The sequence below is a fragment of the Ambystoma mexicanum genome, chromosome 3p (genome assembly GCF_040938575.1).
Source record: "Ambystoma mexicanum isolate Mex_15411 chromosome 3p, UKY_AmexF1_1, whole genome shotgun sequence".
Classification (NCBI taxonomy): Eukaryota; Metazoa; Chordata; class Amphibia; order Caudata; family Ambystomatidae; genus Ambystoma; species Ambystoma mexicanum.
The window spans coordinates 694223412-694250360 of NC_090925.1; the positions used below are offsets into that span (position 1 = coordinate 694223412).

At 44.8% G+C, this 26949-nt stretch overlaps 1 protein-coding gene across 2 annotated transcripts in view; it reads left to right on the forward strand.

Annotated features, from left to right (window-relative positions):
* The window catches only part of NSD1 (nuclear receptor binding SET domain protein 1), a 1891114-nt gene that overhangs the window by 87878 nt on the left and 1776287 nt on the right, over positions 1-26949 (forward strand). The gene's annotated exons all lie outside the window — the stretch shown is intronic.

The window sequence follows — 26949 nt, forward strand, 5'->3', positions numbered from 1 at the left end:
TTAGGTCGCCTCCCAGGAACACTTTGCCTTCCGCTTCAATCATTGGGGACTGTTTGTTGGAGGAACCTGGACTGGCCAGTGTTGGGCACGTAAATGGATGCAAGCGTAAGAATGGTGTCCTGTATTTTACCGACAAGCACAAGCGCTCTACCACTTACGTCGGCCCATGTTTTGTAGGGTTCGAATCTGACTGTTCTCTTAATTAAGATGCCGACTCCGGCTTTCTTAAGGGGGCCAGAGCCCCAGTATTCGATGCCGGCTTTGGTGCCTAGAATCTTCCTCTCCTCTCCTTTGGTATATCGGGTTTCTTGCAGAAAAAGGATGTCAAGTTTTGCTCTTTTGAACTCTCTGTAGACTAGCGATCTCTTAGTGGGAGAGTTCAATCCCTTAACGTTCAATGTGCCAATTTTGAGTGTGCCATGCCTGTCACTTCGATTGTCATGTCCGTCGATCAGAGGTGTGCTCTTTGTGTTCGCTCATCATGTTGTGTCGCTCGTCGCGGAAGGTCGCCATGAAGGAAGTGGTCAAATAAGTGCCTCTAATAAAGTGAGGCTGTACCATTCTCTGCCTCCCTCCCCCCACCCTCCCCTTCAGGGTATTGAACATCATACCCGTCGCCCTCTGTATTGTCTCGTTGCTCTTTGCTTTTTCAATGAGGGTCTGTGTCTTATTGCGGTGGCGTCCGAGTTGGACTGGATGTGAACAGCCGGTCTACTCTCGGACCACCAGCAAGGGTCGTAACCGCACAGCCCCGTCAGCAACTATCATTGACATAACATTTTGAGCCCCCGGACCCCCTTATGTGAAACTTTATAACAAATAACATTTTGTTAAACAACAACTTATGCTGTGAACTAGCATATATAGTGATATGTGCGGTTTCAGGAATCTTCGTCCATCGGCAGCTCTTGCTTGCTCTCCGAGCAGTTCAGGTACGATGTGATGGGGTCAGTAGAAAGAGAGTGCCGAGATCCGGGATATAAGTAAGTCCTTTGCAGGAACTCTCGTAAGTGTACATCGCAGGAATACAGAACTTGGGCGAACAGTATCACTTGTTGTCAGGTGTGTCGTTGGGTCGCCTGTACTTCCTGGATCCCTTTACTCGTTTCCTTCTTGGGCCCTGGAGTTCCCATCTCGATCTGTCCTGTGCCGGGGCATCCTGCGCTCCCTCCCCTGGGGCCGTCCCAAGGAGGTCCGTGATGCATTCTCGGATTTCTTCCTCGGAGCGGAGTAGTATCTTCCTGCTACTGTGTTTGAATGTAAGGGAAAAGGGGTATCCCCATCTGTATCTCGTACCTTGATCTTTAAGCCATCTCGTGAGGGGGCCACAGAGACTGCGTAGGGCCAGTGTGAGCGAGGATAGATACTGGAAGATGATGATTTGGGCCCCTCCAAGAGTGAGGGTGCCCCCAGTCATGGCTTTAGCGAGTATCCTCGTTCTGTCCTGATATCTGTGGAATCTGGCGAGGACCGATCGCGGGCCACCTGGAGGGCCTCCAGCTCTGTGTATCCTCTCGGTCTTAAGTTCATCAATGTCTTCGTCTGCCGTTAGAATTTTGACAATGTTGTGCATTGTTTGTTTGAGGTCTTCCTCCGTTTCTCCTTCTCGCTCCGAAATCCCAAAGAACCGTAGGTTGTTCCTTCTCTCTCTATTTTCCAAATCATCGATCTTAAGGTGAATTTCGGTCCTCCCTCTTCTCTATGTTCCGTATTCTGAGTTCCATTTGGGCTTCAAGGGTGTCGATCGAGGCTTGATTGTTCTCGACTCCCTCTAGCCACTCCTCGATATTGTCGACCCTCTGGGTCATCTTGTCTATTTTACCGCCAAGGTTGGCCCCCATGTTTCGGATTTCACTTAGAAGGGCAGCGATGTCTCCATTGGTACCCCCCGTCTCCGAGGCATCCAGTGACATTATTGTTCTTGGTTCGGGAGCCTGGGGCAGCGGGGTGTAGGCGTATCTGCGTAATTTACTTTTAATGTTCATAAGGTGTTTGCTTGCGAGGAGGCACACGCCCCAGGAATGGGGGCCCTACCCTCTGCCCTGATGTGTTGGGTGGTAGGCGAGCTGTGTTGTGGGACGCCTGGAGGGCTTCCCTTGGCTTAGGAGACCTTGGATGGGAGGAGGCACTCGCCCTGCGTCCAGGGGCTCCACCCTCCGTTCAAGTCAGCTTCTGTTGGTGGGCCCGGTGCTGCGTCAGGGGAGCGCAGATATCGGTGCAGGTCCACATAGAGGCTCCGGGGAGGTTGCGTGAGGTAAAGTCTCTGGTGCGGGTGTCTTGGGTTCAGTCGGAGTGGAGGGTTGAGCACTTCAGGGTATTCCATTAAGCTATGTTGTTAGTCCACTTATCCGTGTCCTGGACGGGCACTAGCCCGGTGCTATCCCAGTAGTGGGGGCCCAACCCTCTGTGTAGCTTTGGCGCAGGATTGAGCTTGTCGCAGTGTGAACCGTGGCCTTGAGTGCTGGGTCCCAAGGTGGTACTGTGGGAAGTTCTAGTCGGGAGAGGTGAGGTCTAAAGTCAAGGTGGCCACTTCGCTGTGCGATGTCCTCGTGGCTGAGAGGCGGGTGTGGGACACAGCGTGTCGGGGGTGGCTGCAGTGATCCGTGGGGCTGCTGTTAAGCGAGGCAGGAACCGGCATCGTGGCCAGTGTATGGGGCGAGCTTGGCCCGCTGCTTCGTTGGAGGTTGAGGCCGCCCTCTGTGGGGCCTCTGTGCTTGTTGGGTGGAGTTACCAGGGGGTATCAAGAAGGGGGTGCCAAGAGAGTCAGGGGTGTGGCTGGGGGCCCTCCTCGCGTGGGGGGAAGGCGGCCGATGGAAGATCATCGTGGGCCCACGCACCGTCACCGGGTGCCGCGTCGCCTGATTCTCGGTGGTAGCAGAGGGGTGGAGGCAACGTCCGTGCTCCACGCTCAGTGGTGTGGGTTCAGGGCCCGGGAGCGGGGCGCCTCTGAGAAGGAGATGGGCTCTGGTCTGGGCAAGACACTTCGGCGCACATCAGGGGGGATGGGCACTTACTTGCTCCGCAGGCTGGCTCTGTCCGGCGTGGGGCCGGTGTCTGAGGGCGCGCGGGCGGCCGCACTGGGAGTGCACCCAGCGACGCCTGCGAGCGGTGTCTATCAGGCTCCCGAAGCACGCTGAAGCGGTGGTGTGGCCGCGGCTGTCCAGGGAGTCACCGCGGGCTCCGCACTCTCCACAGCGGGGATGGAGGGAGGGGCTGAGTACCGCGAGCCGCGTGTGCTCGCAGTCTGCTTTTCAACTGGTGCCCACGTGGGCGGGGGGGGAGTCCCATTCAGACAGACTTTTCTCACGGATGGGTGATCCGATTTTCGTCAGGTTTTTGCTCAAGGGGTGGGGAGGTATTTCCGACGACTCACTCCGCTGTTGTTGGGCACGGGGGGAAAAAGTGGGGACTCAGGTCACTTTTGGGGCCCGTGGGTCAGGAGCTCACACGGAGGTGATCATCGTCCGTGCGCCCCCTGGTGGCCGATCCCGATACACTATTCTTAATGTGGTGTTTAAAGCTAACCCGTCGTTCTGGACAGGGACTTTGGCATTTTGGTTCAGGAGGATTCTGTCAACTGGTAAAATTCATGATAGTTGGAGGGAGTCTATATTGGTACCGGTCTATAAGAAAGGCGGAGCACTTGACCCCTCCAACTACAAGCTCCTCGCCATGTGTGGCACCAGTGCCAAAATCTTTGCCTCATTGCTGTTAAAGAAATCAAATAAGTGGACTGAGGGAAAGAGGGCACCTGAAAAAGTTCCAAACAGGTTTTCGCAAGGCAACACAGTACTGTACATAGCAATTGCATGCTTTATTATTTGTCTGCTGAGACAATTTTTTCCATACAAAAGCTTTATTTGTGTTTCTTAGAATGTTCTAAAGCATTCGACATGGTTTCACCTCAGAATCTATGGAAGAAATTGTCGCAATGGGGTCTTGATTCTACACTTTTACACTATGGTAAAACTTTGCACAATGATAAAATTGTATCTATTCATCTGGCCCAAGAGGGGATGGTCTCGCGTCCGGTCAGTGCCAATACAGCCCTGAAGCAGGGGTGTGTTCTTGCACCCCCGCTGTTCAACCCTTATGTATCGGATCTGGGATGTGACCCTGGCTGGGGTACGTAATTTCCCTCCCCGGATTGGCAAAGAGCCAGCCCCATGGCTAATGTACGCTGTAAATACTGTTCTCATTGACTATACACAAGTTGGATTGCAACATTCTATTAATGCCCTATCCTACTATGCAGTATCCAACAACTTCGGCATCAATACATAAAAAACTAAAGTCATGGTGATTGGCAGTAAATCCAAGTACAATTTCCCGTTTATCTGGAAGTTAAACGATTCCACTCTTGAAGGGGTTGAGCAATATATATTTGGGTTTCCCCTTCCGGGCCTCACCAACTCATTCCTATTACGGCAAGTACATCTCATCCCGTATTCTTAGGAAGTGGTTGTTAATAAAGCGTTTCGTTGCTAGTTCAGGTGGAAACAATTTGGAAGGCCTAATAAAAATCTACTGTACTAGTATCATTCCAGCGCTGACCTATGGACTTGAACTCCTCTTGGAACCATTTGTGAGCTGGTTGGATAGGAATTAAGGAAATTCCCTCCGATCCAACTGGCTCATAAAACGGTGTGTTATATTTGTCATTGCTAATAGTTTGACCAGATAATAATACCTTATTGAGACTTATTGCGTCTGAGTTAGGCGCACATTATCCCAATCCTTCCTTATGGGCACTAACAGAGACTGCCCTTTTGCATTTCCGTAACATCGACTTTCCAGTGGATAGGATATTGGAGATGCCAGACTTTTTTTAAATCAACTTAAAAAGAAGACCTGGGTATGGGACTGAACAGACAGCATTCACAAACTCAGCAACCAAAGGATATATTGTGAATACAGTCAGCAAGGCTTTAAGTAGTTAGGAACAAGGACTGCCAATATTAAATTATGTGATAGGAAAATAAGGATGTTAATTTCCCATCTCCCAGCAACGAAATCCGCCTGGAAGTAAAACCATACCTTAAGAAAAAACTTGGAGGCACCTCCTTCTATCACTTAGCCGCAAAAACCTGGAACAACAGCCCAAAAGAGATAAGAAACACGAAGACTACCACAAATTCCGAAAATTACTAAAAACCTGGCTCTTCAAGACCACACACTTAAACTGAAAACTGAAACAACAGAGAAAAGGGATGACTAAACTGAAAAGGACACTGACAGCCCCAGAACCGACAGGGAAGCTCCCACGGCACATGGACGGGTGACATCGGATAGACTGAAACACAGGTGACACCCATGGAGACGGAGTCAACTATCCCAGCCAATCCCACCAACATCTTCACCCGCCCCTTAGCTGCTACCAGGTACCACAGTGCTATGGAATTGTCGAGATATTGGCAATCACCACACTAGCTGAGTTGTGGACAATGGCAGGTGCACTGGCCACAGGAATATGAAGGGAGGACAGGTTGGGCCGTGAGGGGCGCGGGTGGAGATGGGGGGCCAGATGTGAAAGGGACCCGAATGCCAGACAGGCCCAGATCAGGACAGAGGCGCATCAGGGGAAACTACGCAAGCCCAGTACCTCAATTCATGATAGAGATGCCAACTAACCAAGTCCACTAACAATTTCCCCCTCTGCATACACCTCTCAAACTCCAAACCAAACACAACCACAAACCTACAGCACAACAAACCGCACAAACTTCACTACACCGCAACAACAAAACAAAGACACACATAGACTCACACAACAACTACCGGCCGCAAACAGCCCAGGCTCAGCTAACGGACCCACCGGGCTGAGGCGCCTACAGCACATCACTGCTCTCTTGTACTTTTCCTGCTTACTCTCACTAACTCACCCTCCCTTCCTCTTTCAGAGCCGCCAGTGCACCAGGGGACCACTCCGGTGGGGATAGTGCGCGGTACAAATGTCCTTTAACATCTCCGTCTAAACATTTTGCCCACTAACGAATATATTGGAAGTCGGCCTGGAATACCTTCTGAAACTAGACTCTGTAGGTTGTGCCATTGTGCGGTGGAGACTAACCGGCACATACTACCACAATGCCCCTATTCAGCTTAGCAATATCTGAAGGTGTACCAAGCTTTTCTTAGCCGTCCTGAGAATATATAGGGAGCTCAATTATGGAGCACATTGTGCCGCGCTACTTCGTTGGTTATTACAGGGGCGGACTATGTGTAGAAAGATGCTCTGACGTTGGTTGCTCCTAGGGTCATCGATTTAATGATAATGATTTGTATTTATATTTAGGGTATTATCATTTGGTTTTAGCAGTTCTTATATTATAAACTTTTTTAAACGGTATCCGGTAGTTTGTGCCGTGTTTACTATGCAATTTTCTTATTAGTGACAATGTTGATTTTGTATACTATTTTATCGAGTATATTGATCTCAAATTGTATTGTACATTGCATGTTTTAATAACGAAATATTTCTTTTGGAATTGCTGTTTTTTGTAAATGTAATATTAAATTGTGCTTAAGGTTTCAAATGCACTTTAAATTAAAAATAAGGTTTACTAATCTATTTCTTTTAGCCACAATGTCTTAGCATTGCTGGGTAACATTGGCAACCAGACACCTATTCTTCATGATGATTTGTACAGCACCAAATTCTGTTTGGTCACCTCCCTATGCTATTGGTATTGTTTCAAGATTGGGCTAGTCAAGTATTCTGAAGTAGGCCTCACACTTGAGCCAAAGGTCAGTGGCTAGTGGCTGGGTACCTGTTGAAACGAAATAACTAGCTGTTCGTTATATTAAATTCGCAATAACTATGCATTATACAACCTTAAAACATATTTTGAATGGATTGTGTCCTCACACGTATTCCTCATTTTATGATATCTCCATATCCAGCTTTAGCTTATTCAGAAAAAGTTTCCAGCAGGGAGCTCTGCATGTCGATGCTTGGCAACTCCATGTCCCTAGAGGGCCTCTGCCTCTGTGTCGACGTCATCATCGGTATATAGCGCGCGCAGCGACTGTTGGCATCAGTTCCGTTTTTCCACGAGAGCGAACGCTTTGGATTATCGTTTAGTGAAAATGGCATTGTCGTCGGCATCATCAACTCCGAGATCGGGGTTAAAAAAAGCCACAAATCTGGGGCGAAGATGTCCCTTATGGAACCCCATTGGGTGATCTATGGTGCTTCAGATCCTCTCATTTGACTTCGGAGTGTGGGGCCTGCCTATCGATGACAGCGAAGGCCCTGAAAGAGCATAAAGGGAAGCTTACCTGTAGGTCGGTCCCATAAATCCTGTTCAACAACCATGTCGAAAAGGTGATCCTCCAACGAGTCGAGAGATGACTCTCCTCGTCAAAAGAAAGCTAAAAGGTTCCGATCACGTAGTGGCTCACTCCACTCGTCTTCTTCCTCACGGCGGTTAAAGAAAAGGCGCCACAGATTGGCATCTTCATCGTCGAGTTCCTCCCCGAACAGGTCTTGTGCCTGACCAAATCGGCGTCAGCAGCCGAGGGGGAGAAGTTCAGACTAACGATGCTCAAAGTATTGGAGAAAGTGGCCTCGACCCCCTCGATGAAAGATAAGAGCCATGCCAGTGTCGACCAGCTCGATAAAAAGAAGGCAAGGGCCAAAACCTGTGCGCCCTCAGGCCCGGGTGTCCATGAGAAAACTCCTCGAAGCCTCAGAGATTGCCTCGAGTCGAAAAAATACTTCTTCCAAGTCAAAATGATCGACCCCATTGCGCCAAAAGACTCCACATCGATGCCTAAATAACCCTCGAAGACTTTGACACAATTGTCGACGCATGTTCCAAAATCCTCGAAGGATGTTGAGTAAACATTCACTCCACTGCCAAGGAAGGATTTTTAAAAATGCCTTTCCTCAATTTATGCGAGTGATCAACCATCTTAAGATGATACACACCCATTTGGATTGCAATATGGAACACCAAATGTTCCAGAGGCCTTAATTTCAGAGGACTCAAGAATGACTGCCTGCAATCTGCAAGTGGGTTGGACACTTCCCCAAAAATAGAGTTTGGCTGACCAGATCCCTCAGACCATGCCGATGTATTTTACAGAAAACTGATGTCTAGAGTGATAGAATATCTGGGTTGGAGTAGGCCTGCACCACTTATTGAGCAGGACAACCTGACTGATATTTTAGACAAGGGACCCTATTCTTCCATTCCATGTAGTAGTGTTAATGCCAACTGGGAGACTCCGTAGTTAATTCCAGCTGTGAACACAAATCTAACAAGCAAGTACCATGCGTCAAGTAGTGACCCGTACTATCTTACAAAGCACCCAACTCCTGAAAGCTTGATAGTTCAGGCTGCCACTTCTACATCAAGACAACTGGCATACCCAACTATCCCCCTGGAAAGGGATGACCATCGTTATGACGCTTGGGCTAGAAAACATTTATTTGCTGGGAGTATGGCCCTTTAATCAGAAAACGCCACATGTGCATTGGCCAAGTTCACTTTCACGTATGGGATTGTATTCCGATGGCGGCTGAACATATCTCTGAAGGGGAAGAACGAGACGTTTTTTTAAACATTGTCAAGGATGGGAAAGTGCGATGTGTGAATCACTCAAGACTGGTCTCGACTCTGGGGGCAGAATCAGCAGAGCAATGGTGGCTAGCACTGTAACACGCAGATTTGCCTGGTTCAGAAAGTCTGGATTTGTTCCAGATGTACAGTCTAGACTTCTTAACATGCCCTTTGACGGCACTCATTTATTTGGCAGCAAGGCTGACGAGAGCCTGGAGAAGCTGCAGACCTCCAAAGCTGCAGCCAAATCCCCTGATGCAGCAATCCGACACCCACCTACTTGCCCCACTGGTATTCCTGGGAGGGACTGGTCCTTTTGCTATTACTCCTCATTTGGAAGAGGGAGAGGACTGTTGAATCAAAGAGGTCTGAAAAGATTCCCCCGTGGTAGACGGGGAAGTGGTGCTAAAACTGCCCAAGCAGGATCTCCTTTTATCATCAGCCGCCTCAAAACCTCTCTGAGGCCTTGGACCACAAGACCCCGGTGGGAGGCAGACTCTCACAGCATCTTAAAGAATGGGAGGGTATTACTTCATATGCATGGGCATTGGAAACCGTGGCCCAGGATTACTGCCTACCCTTTCAATAAAAGGCCTCCACCGAGGAACTACTCTCCACTACTTATGCAGGAAATCTTGACCCTGCTAGAGAAAGGTGCTATAGAACCGGTACCTGTAGCGGAAAGGAACAAGGGTTCGTACTCCCCTTACTTCCTAATCCCCAAGAAGAAGGGAGGTTTGGGACCCATCTTTGACTTGCAAGACTTACACAAGTTCTTCAGGAAGGACAAGTTCAAGATGGTTACCCTTTCTCGGATCCTTCGACCCTCCAGCTTCAGGACTGGCTAGTATCATTGGACCTTCAGGATGCTTACTTTCATGTGCCAATCCATCACAAGCACAGAAAGTACCTGAGGTGCGCTGTTGGTGGTTCTCATTATCAGTTTTGAGTTCTGCCATTTGGACTGACCTCCGCCCGAGGGTTTTCACCAAGTTGATGGCGGTGGTGGCAGCGAGTCTCAGGAGAGAGGGGATTCACATCTACCGCTACCTGGAAAATTGGCTGATCAGGTCACGTTCTCCCGAACAGGACCTGGAACATCTTGGCTCCACCTGTCACTTCCTTCACAGACTGGGCTTCTCCCTCAACTTCAAGAAGTCCCACGTGATACCATCTCAAAGGCTCCAGTTCACCAGGGTTGTCCTGGACAAATCCTTGGGAAAAGGCTTGCCACCCGAGATGAGGGCTCAAGACATTCTGCAGATGGTCAACAAATTCCAAAATGCCCAGAGTCTTCCGACCTTCGATTTTTCTGATGATGCTCGGCCTCATGGCATCCTGCCTTTCTCTGGTGCCAGAGGTTCACCTGAGAATGAGATCCCTTCAATGGGCTCTCAGAACACAGTGGTCACAATTCTCAGGCAAAATGTCAGACCCCCTTCAGGTTCCAAGCAGAGTAGCACAAGATATTCTGTGGTGGACCTACCAAGAAAATATTCTAAAAAAATAACCTATTTGGCCACCATTGCAGGAGATAATTGTAGTGACTGATGCCTCACGAGGTGGGGAGCCCACACCAACGATCTGACAATGAGTGGTTGTTGTTCGCCATCGGAATCCAAACTACACATCAATCTTTTGGAGCTGAGGGCTAAAGGTCTTTCTGCCATCTGTACGGGGAAAGAATGTCCTGAGAATGACCAACAACACAGTGCCCATGTACTACCTCAATAAGAGAGGAAGCGTATGCTCACTACCACTGTGCAGAGAAGTAATGCAGCTCTGGTTCTGGCAATTCAAGAAGGAATCTATCTGTAGTTCGTCTAGCCATAGAGGAGAAAACGGCGGCGGACGCTCTGAGCAGGCAGAGCAGTCTCCCACAAGTGTGAGCTAGCTCTAGCTCAGAAAGTCCTTCCAAGTGATCTTCGCCCTTTGGGGAACCCCTCAATTGGATCTGTTTGTGACCAGTGTCAACCGGAAGTGCGAACTGTATTGCTCCAGGGAATTTCCCCAAGAGGAGCTCTAGGGGACGCATTTGTGGTGGACTGGGAGTTTCCACTGCTGTGCACGTTTCCTCCAGTCCCCGTCATTCTTCACGTGATCAGGAGGTTGAGAAAGATTGTGAAGCTCATGATCCTAATTGCTCCAGATTGGGCCAGGAGGACCTGGTACCCAGACCTTCTGGACATGCCCATCTGCCCTCCATTATGTCTGCCACAAAGAGAGGACCGTCTCAAGTGAGAGGAGGGTCTGGTTCTCCATCCAGAGGTCAAGACACTCCCTTCACGCACGTGTAGAGGAGGAGCCAAGTACCTCTACCGGAAGTCCAGCCGCCATTCTGCTTATATGCTGGCAGCCGGAAATTGGGACATGTGCAAAGCCAGTAATGGTACCTAGTCCTTGAAACAAGGTATCCATTGAGAAAACCCTATATGTATCTGTGAAGAAATTACGGTCTTCTGAAGGAAGTTCCGGAAGAAGTGTGAAAATGAAAGAGAAGACTGGTGACGTCACAAGAAGCAGAAACAACGCACCCAGAAAAGATGCCAATGAAGAAAGAATATAGACTTTATAGAATCTGATGGCGAAGTAAAGAATTGAGCAACGTTTCATATGCGGTATGAAGATTGCACATGCAAAGAAGCACTGAAGAAGATGCAAAGCCATTTCATAAATGTACAGATGCAGTAACGCAAGTAGACAACGTAATCATAAGGCTGGCTATACGTAGTGAACAGACTGCAGGCGGTGCCGCCAATATATAAATGGGATTGTGTGTGTGTGTGTATAGAATCTGTATGTTTCACAACACATTTTAGCAAACTTAGACCACGTGAATGAAGGGCTGAAAGTGTGGCGCAGTTGAATAGAATAGCTGACGGTGAAGGAAGATTTGCGGAGGCTTCCCTGGCCAAGTGTCAAGAGTAGGGCTGCCAAGAGCCTGGTTATCTACTCGAAGATACAATTAACGCGAGAAGCAAGCCAAGCTCCTGTTCGGGGTGTAACGGAAAAACACTGGAAGTGCCCGTTTTTCTCCATTTAATAGTGTTAAATGCAACAAAGGAGCCCATAACGTGGTCTCCAGTCACATGGTCAGATGAAAATAGACTTTGGGGCGAGCTAAACCGAGACCAGAAGATAAGGCCATGCCTTCACTCCCTTTTATTCTCAGGCACAGTGAGCCCTTGCAAGGCGGAGTTCAAAGATTAATTGACTGGCAGGCAGCAGGAGTGATGATGGATGTTGGGATAATTGGGTGGGAAGGCATGACCAGGCCAACCCCCCCAGCACCTCGGGTACCAGCTTGTGTGCTGCTAGCGAGTGGAATATTCCAGAAGGGTACAAGCGTGCCAACCAATTGTAGAGGGCCACGTAGCAAGGAGCCCTATAGTTTGAGAAGCCAATAGAACGTTGTGTATTAGTCTTACACTGAAGATGACTTGCACTTGGGGTGGGCATAAGTTGTCCACCTAACTGTAGAGACCCAATCACAACCCATCCCTACATAGAAAGTATACTTAGATGTTCCCTTTAAGCCTATCACATCCCCTAGTGGGTCTTATTTTGCCACGTAGTATGATGTCACTTATGATGAATTTTTAGTGTAAAGTTGTGTTTTTTCATGTAATGCTTCGAGGAACTCTTGAGAGAGAATACTGTCCGGCGTCCGTTGATGCCCGTTTTACTCCCTGTTTTAACAAGTGTAATTGAAACAGTTGTGTTTTTGCCAAACTTACTGAGTCGGATCCATCTCAGATTCTGTTACCTCCTTAAAGGACCTCTGGGTTCACATGGTTTCTGAGAGGTTGAGCTATAAGGATTGGGACCTCTCGGACGACATAATGAAGATTTTGCTTTCAGCCAGAAGGCCCGCAACAACGTCTTTGTACCACTGCCGTTGGAACAAGTTCTGCAGCTGGTGCAGGGATAATAATGTGGACCCTTTCAGATGCAGTACACCTGTGGTGTTATCGTTCTTGTTACACCTGGCTAATCTGGGGCTCCAGGTTGGTACAATTAAAGGGTATCTGGCAGCACTATCTATTTTCAAGTGCTCATCTGAAGAGGTATCTTTCTTCAAGATTACACAGGTCATACAATTCTCGAAAGGATTGACAAATGTCTTTCCTCCGGTCCCTTTTCAAGCCCTGGTTTGGGATATCAACCTAGTTCTAAAATTTCTAATGTGTTCTTCTTTTAGTGGCCCTTACATAAGCCCGTAGGGTGAGGGAACTTACAGTCTAAAGTTAAACCTACCTTTCTACCATAAATTGTGTGCGAGTTTCATTTGATTAAAAAAATCATTCTACCTTCTTTCTATCCCCCACCTCATCCTGGAAGGAAAGAGGAGAGGCGACACAGGCTTGACCCAAAACGTGCACTTAGCTTCTATATTTCCAGAATGTTTAAATTAAGACAGGGCAATTGACATGTTATTGGATATATGGGCCATAAATTGGGTATGGCCGTGTCGAAACAAATCTTGTCTAGGTGGATCATCCTTGCAATCTTGGAATGCTACAGGTTGGCTGGAAAAGATCCTCCTGGGTGTCTTGGAGCACATTCGACCAGGGGCATGGCTACTTCCTCTGCCTTACTGAGGGGAGTCCCAATTCAGGATATTTGTGCGGCGGCCACATGGTCCTCAGTCCACACATTCACCAAGCACTATAATCTGGACTCTTCCTCAGGCCGGGAAGGTAGTTTTGGGAAGGCAGTGTTACATTCTGTACACACAGGCCAATAGGAACACCCAAATTTTAATTTGAAACTGAAAGTTCGCACTCCCTCCTCCAGAAATACAAACACTGCTCTGGGAGTCCATCATAAGATGAGGAATACGTGGGAGGACACAACCCATTCGAAGAACAAGTTACTTATTCGTGGTACTGTTCTTTCGACTTAATGTTCCTCTCACATTTTCCTCATCAATCCCTCCCAGCCTACCTCGCAGTTGAATTTCCATGTTATTACAGTTTACGCTCTTTCAGGGTGAGTAGCTGTCGGACGTAGGATAATCCAATACATGTAAAAATTGTAACTGAAGCCAACGGTCCCTGCGCACGCTATATACCATCGATGACACCAAGACGGATGCCCAAGATGAGGAATATGTGGGAGGAACATAACTTGTTCTTTTTTGATTTTGGATTTAGGGCATTGATTAGTTGGTCCTGGAACATGTCAGTGGCTAAGTGAACACGCAATGCTAAGTGGAACGATGCACCTTATTTGACAAAACCTTAAAAAATATGAATAATCCAATTCAACAGCCTCTCTGGCCTCAACCTTTCTACTGCAAAATAATGACAAAATGTGTTACTTGGTGTTGTATTTTACATACAATTTGATATATTGTCAGGATGGCTGGTTGAATGTTTCTTAATTGCAGCAATTAGCACCTTGTGATCATGGACGAACAATATATATTCTGAAGGAATTTGTTCATGAGAAGAAAGGCAAGGCATTCATCACTGGCCGGTCGAAGGAGAACAAATACTGACCTTTTCAATATCTGAAGCTGATTTAAAACGGACCGTATTTGCAAATTATCCCTGTTATTAATATTATTGCCAGTGTCATAACAAGGGTCTTCTGTTATCAGTAAATTAAAACTGAAGTCTAGGCTTGGCAGGGCTGTTTGTTGGATTCCACTTTTTTTAGTGTTTAAAATATGTGCCTGTTTTCTGGCAAATACTTTGATTTTTATCACTTTTAAAGGTATAGTGCTACGAAAAATGTTATTGGCTAAAAAGATGGCCCATAATCAAATATATTAAAAATAATTTTAAACAAAGTTCCTATGTAGAGTTTTGAGAAAATGAGGCTCAAACTCAAAAATTTCAAGCACTAGGAGGCATCCATTTTGTGAAATGGATGAGCCTCCTGTGCTAGTGTTAATTTCTGCCCTTGTGGCACTAATGAAGCAAAAGCCAGCCTGCTGTAATACACAAAAGCTACCAGCAGGTGGCTTTTGCTTTATTATTGTCGGAGAGCAGAGATTAACACAACCTGCTGCTGGTAAGTGCTTTACATTTAATTATTTTTTGAAAGCACTGCAAAATAAATGCTGCAGTTTTCTTTCTAACTTAGAAAGAAAACCGCAGCATTTATAATGTTGTATTTATGTTTGCTGCGGCTTCACCTTGGAGTCTCACGGGCTTCCCCAACCTGGGCCCCGGAGACTCAAAGCTGTAGCCACAGCAAACATAAATACAACCTTGTTGTATTTAAATATGCTGCGGTTTTCTCTTTCTATGTTTCCCGGAGCCCGAGAAACGTAGAAAGTAAACCGTAGCATTTAGAAATACGACGACATATTTATAATTGCTGCACCTTTTGCTATTTTCGCTTTCATTTTGCGTTTTCTGTGCTTCCCTGGGTTTGGGGAGCACCAAAAACATAAAATGAAAGTGAAGGCCGCCTCCTCAGCTCATGCAGCTCTGCTCTGGCTGCAATAAGCAAAGCTCCCAGTAGGGGCTTTTGCTGCTTGTTTAGTGCCGCCAGGGCAGACCTTAACATGAGCTGAGCAGGCTGCCTGAAATGGCAAAATGGATGCTCCCATGTAAACTCTTTGAGCCTCGTTTGCTATAGGACAGTGAATTCATTGCTATTGAAAAGGTCGACAAAGAGGGGGGTCAGGTTGGGAGCATGATTTTAATTTAAACACTTGTCCTATCTTCTCAGAAGCCCCTGAAACGGACTTGGATTCCTCAATAACCTCCTATGTGTCAACTCAAGGGCCTGCACAACAAAAAACTCCCCTCAATGATTAGGGCTATAGATCATGCAGTCACTGGGACTTCAGAGCCCATAGTGCTGGAATTGAACCAGGTGTTGATGTCATTACTGGGTCTGTTTGAGAATTTACAGCAAGACTCTCAATCGCACGCGGTTATGTTGGACTTAATTTGGGGAAAATGGAAACACAGTGATCAATTTACAACAAGAGACTCCATTGTGGGGTCCGTTCAAGTGATAGAGAAGTCACCTGCTAAACCCGTGCATGTTTTGACTGGGGGAACCTACCCTGGCGTAATCCTCAAGGATGCCCTTATACTAGAGCCGGGTGAGGGAACCAGGGCAGGGTGACCATAAGAGGCTCAGCCCTCCCTTAAATGTGCTGCAAAAACTAAAGGCAAAAAGCTTAAAAAAAAGCTAAGAACACCAAACAATGAAGATTCATAATTCAAGCGCAAAAAACTTTTTCAAGTCTTTGCCCATCCCTACGGGTAAAGTAAAGGTTTTGAAATCTGTAGACAAACCGGCTACTGATATGTCTTGTGTAAGGAAAGATCAAGTGAAAGAGACATTATTCTTGCCTGTGAAGTTCACTCATATAGAAAATGAAATCATGGTTGATTTGAGTGTTAGTGAGAAGGATTCAGCTGGTAAAACAACTTTTGCCTCTGTGAAACAAACACTGTGTGACATAAGCATGTTAACCTGTACTGGGGCAATTCGGCCAAAGGCTATTTGGGGAAGAAAGATAGGGTTTCTGTGGGGGTTAAGAGAGCTACGACCAGGGGACCATATACTAATAACCTCCCTCTGGGTGAAGGTTCGCACGGAGTGGAGAAGAATAACGAGAGATATTATAGTTTGCAGGAGATAACCGGATTTGAGAGATCCAAATATATGGAACTGCCTGGCTCATGAGTGTCCATTTATGTTCTCTCAAGTCGATCGATCCCCAGATGGTGCAGAAAACAATGGCTAGAAGGGTGGAGCAAACAGAGGTGGAGGGAATGGATTTGAAAGCAGGGGTTATTGCTCCGGTCAAGATCAAGCAGCAGTGGGAAATTGTAGAATGAATGAGTGGAGCAATTGAGTTTGGGCTTCTTGTAGGACTGGCGTGCATCCACAACCGAGGCACTAGTAAAGAATCACATAATTTAACAATTTTATCTTGGAACAGTTGCGGTCATAACCATGTTTTCACTAGCCTTACACTAGGAAATATTTACAATAATATGCTATAATATTTATACAACAAATCTGGTTGGTGGAAGCATTGGTTGTTGATTGGTATGTGACAATGCTCTCTGCCTTGGCTGGTCCAATATTTCTGGGTGGAGATTGGAACATTTTGTTTCTTTAACCGGTGTAGCTGTGTTTTGGCAGGGCAGACCCCTTCCTCAGCAAAAATAAAATATGGTAAGAGATGGCTGCAAAGCCTTGAATCCCTTGGCTTTCATCGGTTAAATGGGGCAACTCGGGTGATTTACCCAGTCAAATTACCTGGGCAAGGGGATAGAGACAGTCCATTTTAGACTACATATTTGTTGATTATCGTCTTTTTCATATGTGTTTATTCTTCAAAGTGATTCTGAGTGAATGCAGCGATCATTATATGATAGCAGCGCAGATCGAAATTCCCTTTAAAGAAGGGTTTTGGTCGGACTCTGCTTGCAATCGCAGCTAACCAAGGGGCAAACAGAATAACATGGAACCATCACAAAGCTATCCTTGTTAATGAGGGCGGCCAGGTTATTGTCCTCTACCTCCTTGGATTGAAAGAGAGAAACATTTAATCCCAATCGCTTTGACACTTTTTTAGGTGAGCTTTTAATTAAGGCTGAATCTAAATTTAAATTTGGCCCTGTCAAACATCTTCATCAGTTTGATCTCATGGTATAGGGAAAAAAAGAGACCTGAGGAAATTAAATGCAAACAGCATCTTGATAGCATAACAGCTTTTGCAAAATGATGCTGAACTGATGTTGGAATCTTTATGTAAATTGGATACTACATCTTTTTGGTGTCTCATTAATAAACTGGGGAGAAACTAGGCTGATTTACAATTAAATCAAATTGGGGAGCAAGAATGGATTACTTATTAGGCCCCCCCACTGCGCCATACAGTCGGATAACATGGCTAATCAGTAGCACCTCTGAATTGATTTTGAAGAGCTGGTTGATATAATAGAAGCTAGTGGCAAAACTAGAGCACCAGGGCAAAACAGGCTCTCAAACCTGTTTAAAGATGATCCAGCTAGGTGGTCTCACAAACCCTATGGAGACCAGACCCGTATTAGGCCAGTACTGTGTTATTTGCATTTGAGTTATAACATACCACTACTAACTTCTTTTCATCAAAAAATATCTGTTTTTATGTTCATTTATAAAATCACATCACTAAAATTAGTTCATTAAATTTCATATTTTTAACACAACAAATGTGTTTAAAATATTATTCACCTACAAGTTAATCACATATACACTATGTTTTCTGGTACATCAATTCATTTAACAACTTTCAATCTATAACACAAATATTTGTCAGGCATCTATTCGATAAGTCCGACTCAGTTAGCAGGGCTTAAAGTCGTCCTCATACCTTCTAATTTTCCTCGTGACATTTAGTCATCCATACACTCAACACTCATAACATACCTAACATGTTTCATTCCTCATATAATATCTCATACAATTGACTAGGAAATTATTCAAGGGCATGTACATAGTTTATGTAACTAAAGTGCTTGTCTTCTATTCGTAGTCGGCGAGTGATCTTCTGTCTCACTCCCTTCTATCTAACATCTGAGCCAAAAAACGGATGGTGGTCTGTAAAAAGCAAGCAAACACAATGACTGTTTCATTAGTAACCAGTCTTATTTGTAGTTATATTACTACAAGATGCTGTATTTTAATTACAGTGGGAGGGGACAATGACTACCATCCTCCATCCTCTCTTGCATCTCCCTCTCTTTGTACAGAAACAGATTTTGCATTAACACTTGATTTATTGTTCCTCAAACAGTTCTGTTTATCTCATGTTATTCTCTATACCCGTAGTCCCGAGCTCCATTTTACAGGACTTGAGAAAGTAGATCGGATTTCTGGATTTTTACCTTATCAACACCGATTATTCTTGTGTGTCTTCTACAACCTTCTTGCTACCACACGCTTTCTTCTGTAGCTTTATGTAGTACTATGGGTATCTAGAATGCAGTTCCAGGTTGTCTTTTTTTTGTCACAGACCTAAGCAGATAAATCATATAAAGTATCATGCATTAGGTATTGGTTCTTATATTCCTCAACTCATCTTGCAGAGTCATAGTCTGTCCATTGTAAACCTTGTTACCTTTATGCTGTAGTTATTAAACACACGCCTTCTTTGCGTCGTCGGGTTTGGGCGATTTAAATTTACGTCCTAGTAGGAGATCCTATGGTAACACGATTGAATTCCTAAATTTTCCATCGCTTATTCTTCAGTATAACTTAGTCTGTAAAATAAAAGATACAGGTGTCTTGGGGATCTAGTAAAAAGCTCCTAGCCCTCCTCCTTCGGTTACTCCATAATGACTGTTATGCATATATCAGCGGCTATACGGACTCTTTTCTTACCTGAAGGTTTATGTGCGGTTTCACTGTCGCAGGTACCGGTTTCCACTCGTGACCACGATCGGTTTTATTCCTTCACGTACTCATATTCATCTGGATGTGTTTTGTCTGGCTCTGTTTCCTGCAACGCTACGCCTCTGGGTCTGATCCCTGGTTTTATGTTGCTCTGTTTTGTTTGTCGCTAATGTGATGCCACTCTGTTGCACGACGTACATCTAGGGTCCTTTTCTTTAGTACAATATAAACTGGCTTCTCGTCGTCAAGGTAACACGGCTATATTTTCCGTTAGAACTCTGGTTATGCCATGTAATTAGGGTGTTCCAGTTCAACCAAAACCATATATTAAACAACTATTATTGTAAAATCCAGCGCAGATATGCCGGCTAGCTGTATAGTATCAACATTAATCTGAAATTTTAATTCCCTTTGTTATTTCACCTCAAGATGAAGTATATTGGCCCTTAGCTCACAGTGTTAGATCTTTATTTGGGCTTGCCACCTATATCGTCTATCAGCACATCAGGTCCCTATATTCGTCTTTTTCAGCGGTCATATTGGCCGGTAATTTGTGTCTATGCTGTTATCTCGATACAACACTCATACCCAACCTAACCTGTTGGTACTCTGCATGACTGACTACCGATTAGCATCATTCTGGTCTTTCGTTCAACCCCAACTCCATACTTTTTGTTAGTAATATTAACTCCTTCTCTTTTTTTCAGGAGTTTCTTTTTGTCCTTATTGATATCGTTGCTGGGTTTCACTTGATATACTACAGACCAAGTCAGTTCTTCTACTTTATGAACTTTTTTAATAAAGTGACCTACAAAAGGTGCCATGTGGACTCTGTTTTTGATGCAACTTTTGTGTCCGGTGGTACAGGGTTTAACCTTTCTCTCTGTCTTTCCTATATAGATCATTTTGCAGGGACACCAGATCATGTATACTACTAACGTAGAGTTTAGTTTAACATTTCCTGCTTCCATTTGTTAGTCTGTCCCAAATATATCTCTGTAGTTTTCTTTGTTGGCAACAAGAGCAATTACCATATGGGTAATGTCCTTTTGGTGCCTGCATTCCCCATGATTCTGTCAATGTGGGCTGCTTTTTCAATTGCCTAGTGATATCAGTCCACATTATCTGGTCTTTCTGTCCTGCTCCTACGGAAGGCTATCAATGGTTTCTCTATAGGGCTTTTCCCTTTCTCCAAGTTTTTCCAATTCCAATGTACAATTTTTCTAATCCGGTTAGATAAGTTGCTATATGTATTTACAAAGACCAACTTGTCTTTCTTTTTGTCCTCAGATCTTGATTGATATTCAAGTAGCGCTTCACGATGATTGTTGTCAGCTCTTTTCATTGCTTTTTTCGTTAGGTTCTGTGTGTATCCTCTCTCATGTAAATTAGCTCTTAATGTTCTGGCACCTTCTCTATAGTCCTTTCTGTTAGTGCTATTTCTTTTTAGCCGTAAAAATTGTCCGAAGGACAAGTTGTCACTTTTATGTGTCGGGTGGAAGGTTGTATAGTGAAGTAATGCATTCCGGTCTGTTGGCTACTTATATGGTTTCACAAAGAGTTCTCCTTTCTCTGTATCGACTTTGATGGCAATGTCAAGGTAGTTAACTTCTTCCCTACTGTAATTCTGTGTAAATTTGAGATGCTGGTCTTGTTGATTAATCCATGCAAATGACAGGAGGGTTTCACTTTCTTCCCCCTTCCAAACCAAACAAACATCTTCTATGTACCTTCTTCACATTTGGATGTTCTTTTTAAATGAGTTGGTATCCATATAGATGATGCCTTTCTTGAATGCCTCCAAATAAAGGTTGGCGATACTTGTGGCTAAGGCAGCCCCCTTGGCTGTGTCCTGTGTCTGCTTATAATAACGTCCGTTGAAGTGGAAGTCATTTTCTGTAAGCGCCACTTCCGCACACTATAGAATAAATGAAGTTGAGTGTTAGTGTCTCTAGTCTCTGTAAGTAGGCGTTCCTCTAAAACCTCCAGTGATGCTCTGTGTGGTATGTTGGTATATAGTGCTACCATATCGAAGACATATCGAGATCTCTTCAGTTGGATTGGACTTCCTACCCTCAACATCCTTTATTATTTGTGTGATGTCTTTGGCGAATGAGGATATGCATGAAAAAATCTGAAAATTTAGGTCACACCCCGAAACAATCGGTCTCCCTGGTGGTCTAGTCGGGGAGTTATGGATCTTTGGGAGGATATAGAATTGGGGAATCCTGGGCTTTTCAGTCTGTAAGAAATCTGCTTCTCTCTCTTTGTAATCCACCCTCTCTCCAAAGATTTTGAGACTTTCTGATGAATTATTCTTTCCAATCTTTGCGTGGGATTGTCATCCAACTGTTGGTAATTGTTATCATCATTTTGCTGGCAAATACATTCCTCAATGTAATCTTTCCTATTCAAGACCACCGCTGCACCTCCTTTGTCCACTTTTCGAATCACTATAGATTCATTCTCAAGAAGTTTTTTTACTGTTATTTTCTCTTCACGTTTTAGATTTTGAAATGTCTTTTCTTTCTCCGTTTTTGCTTTTAACAAAGTCAATTCTTATAACACCATGCTTTCAAAAACACAAGCTTCTGCGCTCTGTGAAGGTATTGGAGGGACGAATTCAGATTTTTTGTGTAACCCACTGTCTGGTTCGCTGAGCTCGATTTTGTCTTCAAAGTATTGCTTTAAATTGATTTTCCTCATGAATTCTTCCCTAAATGTGATTGTTTGTTCGCTGTTACAAAGCCCAGACCCTTTTCTAAAGTCAGGGTCTCATTTTGACTAAGATTATTATCTGACAAATTCACCACAGTGTCTTCATGCTGCGGGTGATTCTCCGGTCTGGGTCTCATTCTTCCTGGTCCTGTCCTAAAAAAAATGTTGTCCATTTGGGTTTCCTCTGTTACTGTTTCTCCTGTTGCCGTCCAGCTACATGGACAACCATATTAACTTTATATTTTTGACAAATTTGAAAAGACCAGGGCTTCCCTCTTAGTTGGCAAACAGCCCATTTGATCTCTTTTTTTAAGAGAGATCGGAAGAATTGGTGTAATTATAGGCCTATCTCGGTTCTAGATGCTGATAGCAAAGTCTTTGCAACCTTGCTATTAAAACATCTGGAGGCCTGGTCGACCCGAGTTGGTCATATTCAAAAATGGCAAACTGGCTTCCTGAAGAACTATAGTACAGATCTTAACAGTCTTTTGCTGAGATATGTCCAAAACGTAGCCCTCGCAGGGGAAGTTGAAGCCACAAATATGGCAAGTATAGAACTGACTGCAGCCTTCGATATGGTTAACAGAAATCTTTTACAGCGGACGCTGGCCAGTTCGATTATTCCTCCCGGGCTGTTAAGACTTCTTGTTGCGCTGCATGATAGATCAAATATCAGGGTAAGACTTCATATACAGGGGAAAGCAACAAGTCCAATCTCAACCTACTCGGGAGTTAGACAGGAGTGCATTCTATCTAGCCCTGTGTCCTTTTAATTTATATAAATCCGATTTGGGAGAGACATTGGAGAAACGTGCATTTGCACCACCTAGGTTGAACATCCAACGCTTAATATGGATTGCTTATGCCGACGATTTCCTTTTGTTTGACCGGACACAGCTGGGTTTACAGACATTGATCGATGCATTTATTTCATACTCCAGGGAAAATAACCTCATTATTAACACAACCAATATAAAGGTTATTCGATTTACAAGAAAAAGGAAGCTTGTTCCGTTGTCTTGGTGGGTGGAGGGAAAAAAATTGGAGATTGTGGACTCAATCGTGTACTTGGGCTTTTATACAGTAGCTAACCAGTAATGCTGATACAAGGGTGCATTATATTCAGAGAACCACCGGTTTAATAAATCAAGTAAAAAAAGGTGGATGGGGGAAGTACCGTAAAGTTTACAGTACGCCCGACTCTAAAAATTTTACCAAGGTAAAATTATACCTAAATTATCATACGGTATAGAAATGTACGACAAACTTTGAACATGCTTCCAGCTCTTGAAGCGCCAATTTGGAGGAAGCTGTTTAAAGTTCCAAATTTAGAGGGGGCTTTTTTTTAACAGAATCCCTGCCAACAATACTCCAATTATAGATATTCAGTATTACAAACTCCACATCCAGGATACAGTGCACATACTTTTGGTTTCATGCATAAACATTACAATACAGCTTTCAGACGCCAGGGCGTGCCAGGTACATGCAGAACTCGCACCACAGGTCACGAGGCCGGGAGGACACTGCCTGCATTAGTATAAAGGCCTCCTCACATTCATTAGACCATGTTAGGTCCCTCAGCCATTCATTCTCCAGTGGGAGCCCATTTTTAAAAACGAACATTAACCCCTGTCTCTGACCAAAGTCCAAATTCCAAATTAGGCACTAACTGGCGTCCTTTCCAGCCGTACCGTTAAAACCTTGGACATGGTATTGTATACACGCTCCCAAAATACTTGCAATTCAGGACAGTCCCACAGCATGTGCAAATGACCCGCATCCTGTAATCTACAGCGTGGTCATCGATCCTCTAAATCAGGATAATTTTCTTGAGTGTTCTCTGGGTATAATTCAGGGTATCCGGTCATATTTTCTAAAACATATTTTCGAATGACCATTATGTCAAAAACATTTTGCCGAAAAAAAAAAATATATATATTTTTTTTTCTGTTTTGTGTTTATTTTTGGGTTTCATTAGTAAAGAAAAGGGGTATGGATTAGTAAAAAAAAAGGGGTATGGGGGAAGCCGCCATTTTAAAAATAAAATTAAATAAACCATTAAAAAAAAACAATTTCGGCAAATTTGGTGTCGAGAAAATGGCATTCGAAAATATGGGTTTCGAAAATATCACTATAAACCAAAATTCTGCATGTGTAACATTGTGTACTGAATCAGACGAAATCTTGAATTCATCAACACCTGCTTTATCAGTGTACACATCCTATTCCACACCCCGTCTGAATATCCATTTTTACCTTCCTAGCCCATTTACTGATGGATTTGGATTCAGCTGTAGAGGTTCCCTCTATGATCTTGCTGTATAAAGTGGGGATTATCCTCCAGCAGCCGTAGGAGTTGCATATATAAGCCATGAGATTATTTTCAGGTAGCTCGATTGGACAGCACTCCCACCAGTGCGACACAGCTGTCCTCAACCTATAGAACTGCAGTATTTCTAGGGGTGTACCTTTTAGGTTCTGCACTGCATGTATTTAATGATATAAGTTGACCTTCCAGGAACATACCCCAGTGTGTTGTATCCCAACTTCCCACAATGTACACTAATTGCAGAGTCCCAGGTGGTTTGAATATACAGGAACCTCCATTTATAGTATGGATGATATGCAGTTATGCATATGCAAGGTGAACTCTTTCTGTGCAGAGGCTGACTTCTGTGTGCCTTCTGTGTGACTTCTGTGTGCCTGGCACTGCGAGCATCATTGGGCTCTTGCCGGCTTCGCTACATCGCGCTTCCTGGAGGAGGAGGGGCGAGAGGGACACGTGACCCGGTCACGTGATTACGGGCCGCTTCAAAGGAGGAAGGCTGCCGCCCGCACTGTGTGCTACGTGCTCTGCAAGGTGAACTCTTTCTGTGCAGAGGCTGACTTCTGTGTGCCTGGCACTGCGAGCATCATTGGGCTCTTGCCGGCGTCGCTACATCGCGCTTCCTGGAGGAGGCGGGGCGAGAGGGACACGTGACCCGGTCACGTGACTATGGGCCGCTTCAAAGGAGGAAGGCTACCATCCTTGCGGCGAAAAGCCCGGTAGGAGTAAAGCCCAGGGACTGTTAAGCGACTGTTTGGCGCACTGGGGCTGCACCAAAAAGGTAAACAAATTCAAAAGCTACTCCATTAATTGGTATAAGCATCTGTCTTTGTTTAAGGCCCATAATGAGATTACGGAGTTCACCTCTTGAGGAAGATATGGCTGGACAGGATCGGTCATATCTGGAGGCTGGGAGCGAGGCTGGGCAGGGGGCATCTACCACTCTCGACCCTGCTATAGCTCAGCCGGTATGTGCTACAAACTACACTCTCAGTAATACAGAGAGTCAGCAAACCCCTGAGGGGTCGTTCCCAAACCTCCATATCCAGAAAGGTTGGAAACGAGGGCTGGAGTATACCCCGATGACACGAAAGATTCAGAGCAGAATTAATGAACACTTCTGCAGAAAAAGAAACAAGAGTGCCAACGACCTGGTTGACATTATTGATTCCATCTGGCAGCCACCTCCCACGATAATACGAATTTGGAAAATACTCCATCAATAGAGAGTGAAGAAAATAATCAAACGCCCGTAAATACCAATCAAGATAATAGGGCGAGCTCGCCAATCAACCAAGACCAATTGGAAGATCCAACAGCAATCTTTCCCGAAAGATCCCCTCCACCAGGAGAAAGTCCCTTGGCAGCTTTGAGCTTTGTTCTAAATTCCTTGGCCTCGGTATTTGACCTTCTTAAAACTGAGGTACAGACACAAGCGGGTCTCCTCTTGGAGATGTCACATGAAATCTCGAAGAATGAATCAGCACTGGTTGCCACTAACAACATCATGAATGCAATTTTGATTCCAATTCTGAAAGAAACCCAAATTGAGGGTGTCAAACAAGGGTTAGACATTGCCCAAATCCATAATCTACTGAAAGAGGGAGCAAAAAGCAGTGTTACAACTCAAGAACTCTTAAAGAAGCTCCCTTCGTAAATACAAAACTCCCAAAACCAGAATGAGATTCCAACAGGGGAGGGTGAAAAAGATTGCTTTGACGACACCCCGCTTTCAGACTCTATTCTGGAAGAATTTCGAAGACTGGCAAATGTCGACATTGACATCATTGAAGACACTGGCGATAGCGCCCAAAAAACTGACGGAGATAATACACAAGATCAACTGACCGGCAGTGGGAGCCAGAGCCCAGAAGAACCTTTGAAAACCAAAAGCAAAAAGTGGCAAAAAAGGAAAAAAGGGGCCAGGTCCAAAGAAACCACTCCCTTTCCTTTACATGACAAAAATACGAAGAAATCAAAGAACCAGAGAAATAATGTTCCTAAAAAAACAGGCAAGAACACATTTCTGAAAAATCTGACCACTCCGTCTGGTGAAAAGACAGCGGAAACCAGTACAGCTGCTCTGCCTCTTTCCAATCCCTCTCGGACCCCAAATTCGCTTACTTCACAAGCCAATAAATGCGCACCGGGGGAAAGAGGGAAGAAAAAGGCAGGCCGAAATTGCAAGGAAGGTCCCAGTGTTAGCACAATTCAAACTTCAAACTTTGGTATGCAAACGGACCCTATAACATCTCCATCTGCAGCCCTTAATAACAAAAATCAAAAATCATCCCATACAAAAATCAAAATTGCCCCAATGTTTTTGAAACAAAAATTGAATAGGGGAAAAACAAATGTGGGTAAATTGGAGGGAAAACAAGTTGCTATAAAATTAGCGCCAATTTTCTTAAAACCGATGGGGAAAACAGGCTTCACCTCCGCTCTCACTAGTGCTGCTCCCTTAACAGCTGCCCAAGAAGCATCTCCACCAAGAGCCACAATTATTGAAGTTGATTGTCGGAATGGATTAGGGAAATTCATAAATCTTGCAATTCCTCCTCAGGATGACAACAGAGAGAAACTGGAAAGAAAACAGTACTGCTCCCCCATAAGAAAAGAAGAAACTGTGAAACCTAATTTTACCATTCCAAAGGTGTGGCTGAGATTAGAAAAACAAAATAAGGAAAAATCACTTAGCAGATCAGTTCTACTTTCAGAGATTAATAAGAACTACAATTTGTTTCTCTTTGCCTCAGAAGACATTGAGTACCTCTCATTTCCGATCAGAGAAGATAAATTCCTTGTGGAAGTAGCCCTCACTTCTAGAAAGGCGCAACAGGCCCTCATCACTAACAAACATGACCTAGCTAAAGAAGGTCTTCGGGTATTTGAATCAGAGGAGGAAGGAAGGTATGGCAATCGCTCAGGTCCTAAACAGACAGGAGTGGAGGACGCATCCTCCTCTATGGGTAC